The sequence below is a fragment of the Nicotiana tabacum genome, chromosome 21 (genome assembly GCF_000715075.1).
Source record: "Nicotiana tabacum cultivar K326 chromosome 21, ASM71507v2, whole genome shotgun sequence".
Taxonomy (NCBI): Eukaryota; Viridiplantae; Streptophyta; class Magnoliopsida; order Solanales; family Solanaceae; genus Nicotiana; species Nicotiana tabacum.
Genome location: NC_134100.1, coordinates 2,045,019 through 2,055,860, shown reverse-complemented (window position 1 = coordinate 2,055,860; position 10,842 = coordinate 2,045,019). Strand labels below are relative to the sequence as shown.

Here is a 10,842-nt window from a genome sequence, read left to right as displayed (position 1 = left end):
ATTCCAAGAATATCAATTTTCTAGGTTTTCCCTAAAACCCCAAGTTTCTACCAATTTCATGCTCAAATCCGTACATAATCAATGTATTTAACTCAAGATAGGTGGGGATATCCTATCTTATCGTTGATGATGAAAATCCCCTCTTGAAACCCTCCAAGAATCGTCCAAGCCAAGAAACTATGAGAGAAAATGGCCAAGTCCCGATTTTTAAAACACTCACTGCCTCCAGCGCTTTCCGCACCTGCGATCATTTGGCCGCTTCTGCGGTTCCGCAGGTGCGGTTACAATACCACTTCTGCGGTCCTCCTTCTGCTGCCCCAGCCCGCTTCTGCGGTCCACTGGCCACATCTGCGATCTCGCAGGTGGGGGATTTCCTTCGCACCTGCGGCCTTTGAGCCCTTCACTTCTAACCGCTTCTGCGGCACGACGACCGCTCCTGCGGTTCCGCACCTGTGGCCCTAGCCTCGCAGGTGCGGTTACACCAACAACTTTAACCTCCTCCAAAATTCTATTTTCGATCTGATAACCACCCGGAATCCACTCGAGGCCCCCAGGACCCCAACCAATCATACCAACCAGTCCCAAAACACATTACGGACTTGCTCGAGGCCTCAAATCGTATCAAACAACTCTAAAATCATGAATCGACCTCCAATCCAAGCTTTATGAACTTTAGAACTTCAAACTTCTACTTTCGATGTTTAAACCTTGAAAATCACGTCCGATTGCTCTCAAATTTTGCACACAAGTCATATTCGACATCACGGACCTACTCCAACATTCGGAATTGAATTCCGACCCCGATATCAAAAAGTCCACTTCCAGTCAAACTTCCCAAAAACCTTCAAATTTCTATCTTTAGCCAAATGACTCCAAAACGACCCACGGACCTCCGAATTCACTTACGATCGTGTTCCCAACTCTAGAATCACCATACGGAGCTATTCCCAGACTTGAAATCCCAAACGGACATCGATAACACTGTAATGCACTTCAACCCAAACTTATGAAATTTCTTCCAAAATGCTAACTTCCACAATAGGTGCCGAAACGTTCCCGATCCAAAACCCAGTCCGGACATATGTCCAAGTCTGAAATCATCATACGAACCTGCTGGAACCTTCGAATCCCGATTGCGAGGTTGTTTACTCAAAAATCCAACCTTAGTCAATTCTTTCAACTTAAAGCTTCCGAAATGAGAATTCTCTTTCCAAATCAACTCCGAACTTCCCGGAATTCAATTCCGACCATGTGTACAAGTCATAATACCTGAAGTGAAGTTGCTCATGGCCTCAAACTGCTGAACGACGTGCTAGAGCACAAAACGACCGGTTGAGTCGTTACATTCTCTCCTACTTAAACATACATTCGTCCTCGAACGTGCTAAGAACTATGCTGGGGTTACCTGAAATCACTGTTTAACACCTCGAGCACCTACTCGTGCTACACAACTCAGCTAGGCACCCTAGCTCGATCAATCTGAAGATACCCTTTTTCACTTAGGCAAATAAGGCTTAGAGCCCAATTCTAACATCTGAAATTCTCTGTCAGGCCTGTTTCCAACATACGAACACCGTATAAATCACTACATGATGTACCAGAACATGACTGCACATCTTTGCTGAATTCACACCTTGCAGTGCTTTATTCATAGAGCCACAATAACATTCTCTGAGCATAATAGTCGAAATTCCACGAATCTGATGCTCCCAATGCACCTCAAGATATATATAAGTCTTGCTCTAACTCTTACAATACCGCCATGATGGAAGAGATGTGTAGAAATTCATAACCAACTGTTGAATCAATAAATCATTGGGTTTATACTCCTGACAAGAACCATCACCTCATTCTAAACCAAATAATGGTCTTAGCTCCTTAATATACTTCATATAATCAGATTGCACTGATCCTAAATCTAATGATCTTGTCTCACCCAGTACGAATTGCTCAGGCAATGAGTCATCCCGGACATGATCCAAAGTCTCATATGATGACACAATGTGCCAATAGGCTACCAATTAGAACGTGATACAAAGGAAAACGAACTCTAAAAAGGAAATCCAGTTGCCCAGCTCGAGAATCATACATGCGACGTGGTCAACATAATTAAACAAACACCCCGCTCACGAATCATACATGTGACGCAGGCACAAAGCTAATACGAGTTTTCCTCAGAAAGATATGAAACAAAACACATAAAAATAGATATATGAATCTGTACTCAACATCACAATGTTGCGGCGCACAACCCAATCTAAACAACATACCAATGGCGGCGTGCCACCCGATCCACACATAAAATTCCCAAAGGAGTTACACACCGAGCCAGATTGCTCATTACAATAAAATATCGAATATCGGTCACAAGCATACTAAGTGGATAATACCATCCCTGGGGAGACATATAGCGCCATAGGCTACAAAACTCAAGCACAACTGAGGTACGATATACGATCTGAATCTCGAGAGCCATCTTGCTCATATAACATCATCTCTGTGCAGAACCTCAACGCATAAGAAATTCACCAAGCCATCTCGCAACTCATACAGCGCAATATATCATTATATGAAATAGCTGATGATGAAATAGTACCCCGACTACTCTTCTACAAGGAGCGCATTGCTGAAATGAACACATTTGGCCCGACATAGAGCCTATATTCACATTTAGATCCATCCACAGACCTTAAGTTGATTCTGATCACACTAAACTAGTCTAATAACCTTTCAAAGGTCCTTAATAACTCCCTTTTTTCTCATAACATCCCAGAACTACCATCATGACCGGAGTAATCCTCCACAGTCCACAACCCAATAAGTCGAGTGCCCTCTAGGCATCAATTCTCACTTTAACGACATCACTACAATCTTCATACTTGGTTTTACTCTTCAATCAATCAAGTGACTACCTGCCACACTTATACAACCTTCCCATGGGGCACGCTCCCACAACCTTTCGTAACGGATAACAGATCTGTACATCCAAACCACCGGCCATACTAATGCTAAAAAGCGATCAAGAATCCTTAACCAGGATGCAAAGCTTTTTTCACAAAGCACCAATCTCAGGTGATGCTGAGGACAATACCAACTTACGTTAAACATCAAAACTCTCTTCCTGCTCATCTGAGCCCGTGACATCCTTGTCAACACCAAACTGCAACCTTGATCCTTACTTCAATCTCTATACCACTTACTGCACCCATCATGCCAATATGCGATAGAACACGATTTTCATCATAACTCCGGAACTATTAATATGTTAACGCTTCATCATATAAAAACTTTTCACCTAACTCACTTCAGGAGAACCATAGTAACACACAGGTAAATTCTCATAACCGTAGAATATGCAAATATCTAAGTAGTAGTCTAAGACACCATACCCTTTCTGGGATCCGCCTCCACATAACAGGCCATAACAGTACAGTGCTTCTGAATAACATCAATTACGGCGACCGACAAGCCTCACACGTTCCATCACAATCACTTGCATAACTTGATCATGCTGAAGGAACTGATCACTACCACCAATATGCCAACTCAACTATGGCTAACCAATCTATTTTCTTCCAATTTATCCTTGATTGCCTTAGAAATAATAGTAACTCCATTCAACACCTAACACACTCCATCCGCACTCATCCCGAGTGACCTTGAATCACGAGACCATGTTGTCTCAGATCCCACAAACCATTTCATACCCCCCCCAAATGCTACATTGCAAGTCAAAACATCATAGGTCAGTCTGTTCCTCTTCTCATATGTTGCTACAAAGCGTGCTTCTTAACTGTACCTATAGGCTCTAAATCATTAGGCACCACACTTTTACCCATATGAATCCACTAGAACCATTGTTGAGAGCTACCCGCTCTGACTTGGCCCCGAACAAAATCAACTTCATGAATCTCTTAGCACATGAATACCTTCTCGACGAAGCACCCGACAAAATCACTTCCCTTGAAACCCGCATCTATACAAGGCATAAATCTTGAATCCTTTCTCAAGTCTGAACATGAACCAATAAGGCCAACCATAGCACTCCTTTAACAATTCTTTCGCTCAAATTGCCACTTATGTTCTTTTCTCGTAGCTGAAATAGCCCATCAATATGCTAATAACCAGAAACCTTGCAAGTAGTTAACCATGCAACCTAATCATAGGCGGTGGGACTCTCCCACTTAGCTCGAAGCCACTATTACACAACTCTAGAATTCACCAGGATTCTTTATCTCTTATTGACATAACCTTGCGCAATCAACCGCCAAAATTCTCGAAATCTTCATGTAAAACCCCTTTTATACTCTGAATCATCAACCACATTCGCACGACCGATCTCTTTGTTGTACAACCAATAGCATTCTTCGCAGAAGCCTTGCCAACCACGCAACCGCTAACTTGCTCACAGGGAATAACCCACCTGTGGAATCACCTCCCCACATCTTCCAACGTTGTTGCACGGGGTACAATCACTACGACATCAATAACTCATCCTGAGTCTGAGCTCACTCTCTAGCTGCACAAGTCCATTCACCCCTCGTGGACATCAATTAAATGTATGGCAACATCCTTCCAATTCAAAGTTATGTGGTATCCTTCTTCATTTCAAGCAGCTCATTCCCGTTATATCAAATCTCATGCCGCATAATAGCCCATACTTCAACTTAAATCCATAGACCCGAATCACCAATCACTAAAATCTCCAAATCATTCCAAACTCTCCTTAAGGTGCATAGTCATCTTACCACAAAGCCCACACGCAACTCTGCCATTCTCCTACTTTGGCGAAACTCACCCCTTTAATCGACTACTCGACCTTTGCTTCTTATAATTGACCTTCTAGAAATTTTAACCACCACATGACACTCCCCACATGTCCTTTCTTATCCTTCACTGCTCAGTTGTTACCTTAAATAAAATCTATCTTCGCAGCACTTGAACCCTCAAATCGCTACTAACCTTAAACTTTTCCGAAGAAAATCTTTCTCGATCCGTCAACATTAGAAACACCAATTCAATCCTGAATCACCATACCCTGCGATCTCTGACAGTCGTTTCTTCCATATTATTTCATAATATCTTACCCCAAAGGCAAATTGCAGAAGACCATAACACCGACGAACTTAACACATACAATCGAGGACGACGACACTACCTCGCAGATGAAAATTCCACCATGTTCGAAAATACCAAATCTCATTACTCCATCACCCCAAATCTGGACATTCATAGGCCAATTGCTTTTCCTCCGCTGAAAATGAAATATTAGATCTCTGAATCGTGCACTGAGTAGACTTTCTTTCAAATTATTCACCGCCCCAACACATAGGCAAGTATCCTACCATCAAGTCAATACTGTGCGATAAACCAATCATGAGTAATCATAGCAATCTGTGCATAGTCTCAAACCTCTCAGGAATACTGTTATTGAGCTAAAATGACAAGATATCCTCCCGCAAGGCAACGACAATAGCCCAATCAACAATACCGGGAGAAACATCTCGCACCACATCTGTAGTGCCATTACAATCCTTCAATTCTCAATTTATAACCAGCGGTTCCCGTCGAGTAAGATTGAGCAGGAAGGAAACAAAGGAATAAGCCCCAAGGGATCAAATCGCACGATGAGGAATCAAGAAGGGAGGTGCTCCTAATAGTCCTGTAGCCTCTCGAAGATATGTACAGACGTCTCTGTACCAATCAGCGAGACTCTACTAGACTTGCTCATGACTCGTGAGACCTAAGGGAACCTAGTGCTCTAATACCATGTTATCACGACCCAAAATCCACTAAGGGTCTTGATGGCGCCGAACACCACTGTCAGCCAAGCCAACGAAGATACTTAATTAGATTCTCTTTTTAATAATTTTGAAAACTATGATTTTCCTTCAATTTTACCAGTAAAAGATAATCGTTTCAAATCAAATGTAAATGTTAAGAAGTTAATACAAGAAAAAAAAAGATATCACATAATCATCCCAGAACTCGGTGTCACAAATGCATGAGCATTTACTAGGAATGAAATAAAATACAGTAACTGTCCAAAATACAAGTGGACAGAAATGAAAATACGGTACAATACTTTGAAGGAGACTCTGCTGGCTATGGTCGTCTCAATAAATGTAACTCACCTGAGTCTCCGTATCAACCATGCTGCTATACCAGTAGCCATACATAAACCTGTGCAACAAAAATGCACAGCAAGTGTAGTATGAGTACGAAAATAACGTGTACCCAATGAGTATCCCGTCTAATCTCGAAGAAGTAGAGACGAGAGGTCGACTACGACATTTACTGGTGGTCTAATAGTAATATATTTTAATTGCGAGTAGTCATGGATTTATTAAGAGCGGCAGTAATTTCAAATAAGTCACGAATAGATAAAAGTTCCTTTTTGTATTAAAAGTTTCCGGTTTCATAATCTATTAATTAACATTTATCTCAAGTCTGGAAAAGCAAATATCAATATCAATAAATCTCCAGGCAAGCAATAAAAGCATGTGCAAATCATGACAGGGTCGTACGGCCAGATCCAACATAAATGTAAAATGTGCACTGCCGAAAGTCGAACGGCACGAATCATAGATGCATATATTACCCCGCTCGTGAATCATCCATGTGACGCGGTCAACATAAAATAAACAAACACCCTGCTCGCGAATCATACATGCAACGCAGGTACACATAGAATCATATATTCAAACAGTTAATCAAGACTTCATCGGAGAGCAATTATCCAAGGAAAATCCAATTCTCTTTTTACAATTCAATAAAATGAAGTTCAATCTTTTAGAAATTCACTTACTAATCCGATTTCCAAGTACAACATGTTTTTGGGTCCTAGACTACCCGGACAATAGCATAATAGTAGCTAGTACGGACTATCGTCACCTCGTGCATACGTAGCCCCCACAAATAGGAGCACATAACCAATTAACTCACCTATGGGGATAATTCCCTCTTACAAGGTTAGAAAGGAAACTCACCTTGCTCGGAAGATCCATAACCAGCATTTTCACGCTCTTCCGAAAACCCGAATCGATGCTAAATGCTCCAAAGCTAGCCAACAATTATGCAAATCCATTAATATATGCTCAATTACTCATTACAATCCAATTTATAACAATTCTTAACCCTGATCGAAAAGTTGACAAAAACGCCTTCGGGCCCACGTGCCCGGATTCCAATTTTTTCGAAGGATAAGTTTACCCATAACCTCACGAACTCAAATATATAATTTACTCTAAATTTCATACCCAAAATCGTGGTCAAATTCCAATAATATCAATTTTCTAGGTTTTCCCTCAAACCTCAAGTTTCTACCAATTTCATGCTCAAATTCGTACATAATCAATGTATTTAACTTAAGATAGGTGGGATAGCTTACCTTATCGTTGATGATAAAAATCCCCTCTTGAAACCCTCCAAGAATCACCCAAGCCAAGAAAATATGAGAGAAAATGGCCAAGTCCTGATTTTTAAAACACTCACTGCCTCCAGCCCTTTTTCGCACCTGAGGTCACTTGGCCGCTTCTGCGGTTCCGCAGGTGCGGTTACAATACCACTTCTACGGTCTTCCTCCTGCTGCCCCAGCCTACTTCTGCGGTACACTGGCCGCAGGTGCGGGATTTCCTTCGCACCTGCGGCCTCTGAGCCCTTCACTTCTAACTGCTTCTACGGCACGACGACCGCTTCTGCTGCCCTAGCCTCGCAGGTGCGGTTACACCAGCAACTTCATCCTCCTCCAAAATTCTATTTTCGATCTGTTAACCACCCGGAATCCACCCGAGGCCCCCAGGACCGCAACCAATCATACCAACCAGTCTCAAAACACATTACGGACTTGCTCAAGGCCTCAAATCGTATCAAACAACTCTAAAATCACGAATCGACCTCCAATCCACGTTTTATGAACTTTAGAACTTCAAACTTCTACTTTCGATGTTTAAACCTAGAAAATCATGTATGATTGTCCTCAAATTTTGCACACAAGTCATATTCGACATCACGGACCTACTCCAACGTTTGGAATCGAATTCTGACCCCGATATCAAAAGGTCCGCTTCCGGTCAAACTTCCCAAAAACCTTCAAATTTCTATCTTTAGCCAAATGACTCCAAAACGACCCACGGACCTCCGAATTCACTTCCGATCATGCTCCCAACTCTAGAATCACCATACGGAGCTATTCCCAGACTTGGAATCCCAAACGGACATCGATAACACTGTAATGCACTTCAACCCAAACTTATGAAATTTTTCCAAAATGCTAACTTCCACAATAGGTGCCGAAATGTTCCTGAGTCTTCCAAAACCCAGTCTGGACATACGCCCAAGTCTGAAATCATCACACGAACCTGCTGGAACCTTCGAATCCCGATTCTGAGGTCGTTTACTCAAAAGTTCAACCTTAATCAATTCTTTCAACTTAAAGCTTCTGAAATGAGAATTCTCTTTCCAAATCAACTCCGAACTTCCCGGAATTCAATTCCGACCATGCATACAAGTCATAATACCTGAAGTGAAGCTGCTCATGGCCTCAAACTGCTAAACGACGCGCTAGAGCTCAAAACGATCGGTCGGGTCATTACAAAAGATACCACTAAAAACTATTTTAGTAAAGATACCAGTAAAAAAAGAAAGGATAGATTGAATCTATGAAGATTGCTTTGTATTTGGGGTGTTTTTCGGTTGAGAATCTTTTCTATAATTAGAAAAATACAAATTTTGTGTGTTATAATTGAGTTTGTTGAGTTATATTAGGAGTCTATCACGTTAATTGATTCACTTACCGTTTTTAAACAGCTGAAGACTTTTTTCGCAAATTCCGTTACTGTATTCACGAATACAGCTCGCAAATACATATGAATATAGTCTATATGTTAGCTGTAATATCTCTTTTTTCCACCTACTTTTCCTATTGTATTCATGAATACATTAACTTAAATACATCGAATACACTCTATAACAAGTTTAAACATAGCTATAGGAAGTAATTTAGTAAATGGTAGCTATAGCAAGCTAATAATCACTAAAAGATAGTGGTTGCTGAAAATTTCTCATATTTTTTTCTTAAAAACCGAGAAATTCGAAGGCATGGTTCAAAACTTGATGAATAAGGGGCTCGCCCCTTCTGCTCCTCACCACTTAAATACATTGTCCCTCTGCTCTTCTGCTCTACTTGCAATATCAGCAGGAAGGAATGTGGAACTCTTGGATAAGATATGAATAGAATCCATCTATTTGCAGTACTTAAACCACACTCCAATATTTAATAAGCTTTAAAAGTCAGATTGTGGTATGCAAAAGAGATGCACATGTAAATTCAAAATATGAAAGTTAAAGAGAGAAATGAAACTCAAGTACTAGCTATACGGCAAATTCATGGACATAGGACCACTTTACCTATCAATTGCATGAGTGTCCTCAGGGAACACAATGACTTTAACCTCCACTCCTTTCTCCTTCAACGACCGTGCATACTGCGCGTAATAAGAGTGAAAGCATACACTTTCTTAAGCCATAAATTGTATGGAAATAAGTAACCAAAACTTAAAAAGCCATCAGTTACTGTGCCGCAACTAACAGTACTGTAATGGTTCCATTAGACCACATCAGCTTAACTGCCTTATAAACAACAAAGTAACCCGCTTTCATTTCATAGATATACATGGTTTGCTGATTCATTTTGCAGATTGGGTATCGGCGGATATGAAATTTTTGGTTCACAGATGATTGCCTACTTTAACAGAGATCTTTTTTACAAAAGTTTATAAAAAATACAAAGCTTGTAGTGTATTGGGAAAAATTGAGTATATATATATTGAAGTGATTGAAAGATGACGTGTCATGACACGAAGTCTGGTCAAAGAATGATGATTAGCAAAGAGACATGAGTCGCAACAGATACGAGCAGAGGCACGAGCAGATATTCAAAAGACTCGACGTTCGTACCTATTTAAATCCAAAAATTAAGGAGAATGAATCTGACCACATAAGAGAGTACAGATACAGTATTTAATAAGCATTAAATACTGAAAACGTTAGAAAATCTGTATTGAATTACAATGATTACCATTGTAACGTAGCATTAAATGTCTTTAATTGTTATTATGACAAAGGCAAAACGTATATCCTAGAAATAACTATAAATTGATCATTTGTAAGGACACGAAACAACAACAACAACAACAACAACAACAACAACAACAACAACGACAACAACAACAACAACAACAACGACAACAACAACAACCCAGTATACCTATCTTCTGTTCATCTTATTATTATCAAAGCCAATTTCTTTTATTCGTTTTATATATTGATTATCAGTAACTCGAGCTCTTCTAAAATAAAACTTTGACTGAAATTACTATTTTTGGTTAAACATGTAGGTTGCCTTGCCATATAAATAGAGCCAGCAACTCGATCCACAAAGATATGATCATATTATGAAATAGATCATATATTGACAGATGTTCGTAATTACAAACTTGCCCACACACTTGTCATGTTAAAAACGAAACGTGATATGCAACCAATAAAAGATGGAATTAAGAAAGATGATATAGAATCTTGATGGACTTCCATAACTGCAAACTTGCCCATACCATTGATTGCATTTAAGAATGAAACCTTATGTTCAACGGATAAAACAAGCAACCACAAAGATGGTAAGAAATCTTACTTGCAACCCAGTAGACATAAGTACACGGAGGCCCTTAGCACCTAACAAGACAAGTGTAGGAGTTTTGACCTACAAAATTGGTAAACACATAGATGTTGGAAATGCATTCAGAACAAAACCTTTCTAGAGAACTGATAGAAACACAAATTGTT

General features: G+C 40.2%; 1 pseudogene; it reads right to left on the bottom strand.

The window, feature by feature from the left end:
• Positions 1-6,067: 6,067 nt before the first annotated feature.
• Positions 6,068-10,842, bottom strand: part of LOC142175500 (acylamino-acid-releasing enzyme-like) — a 43,794-nt pseudogene continuing 39,019 nt past the window's right edge.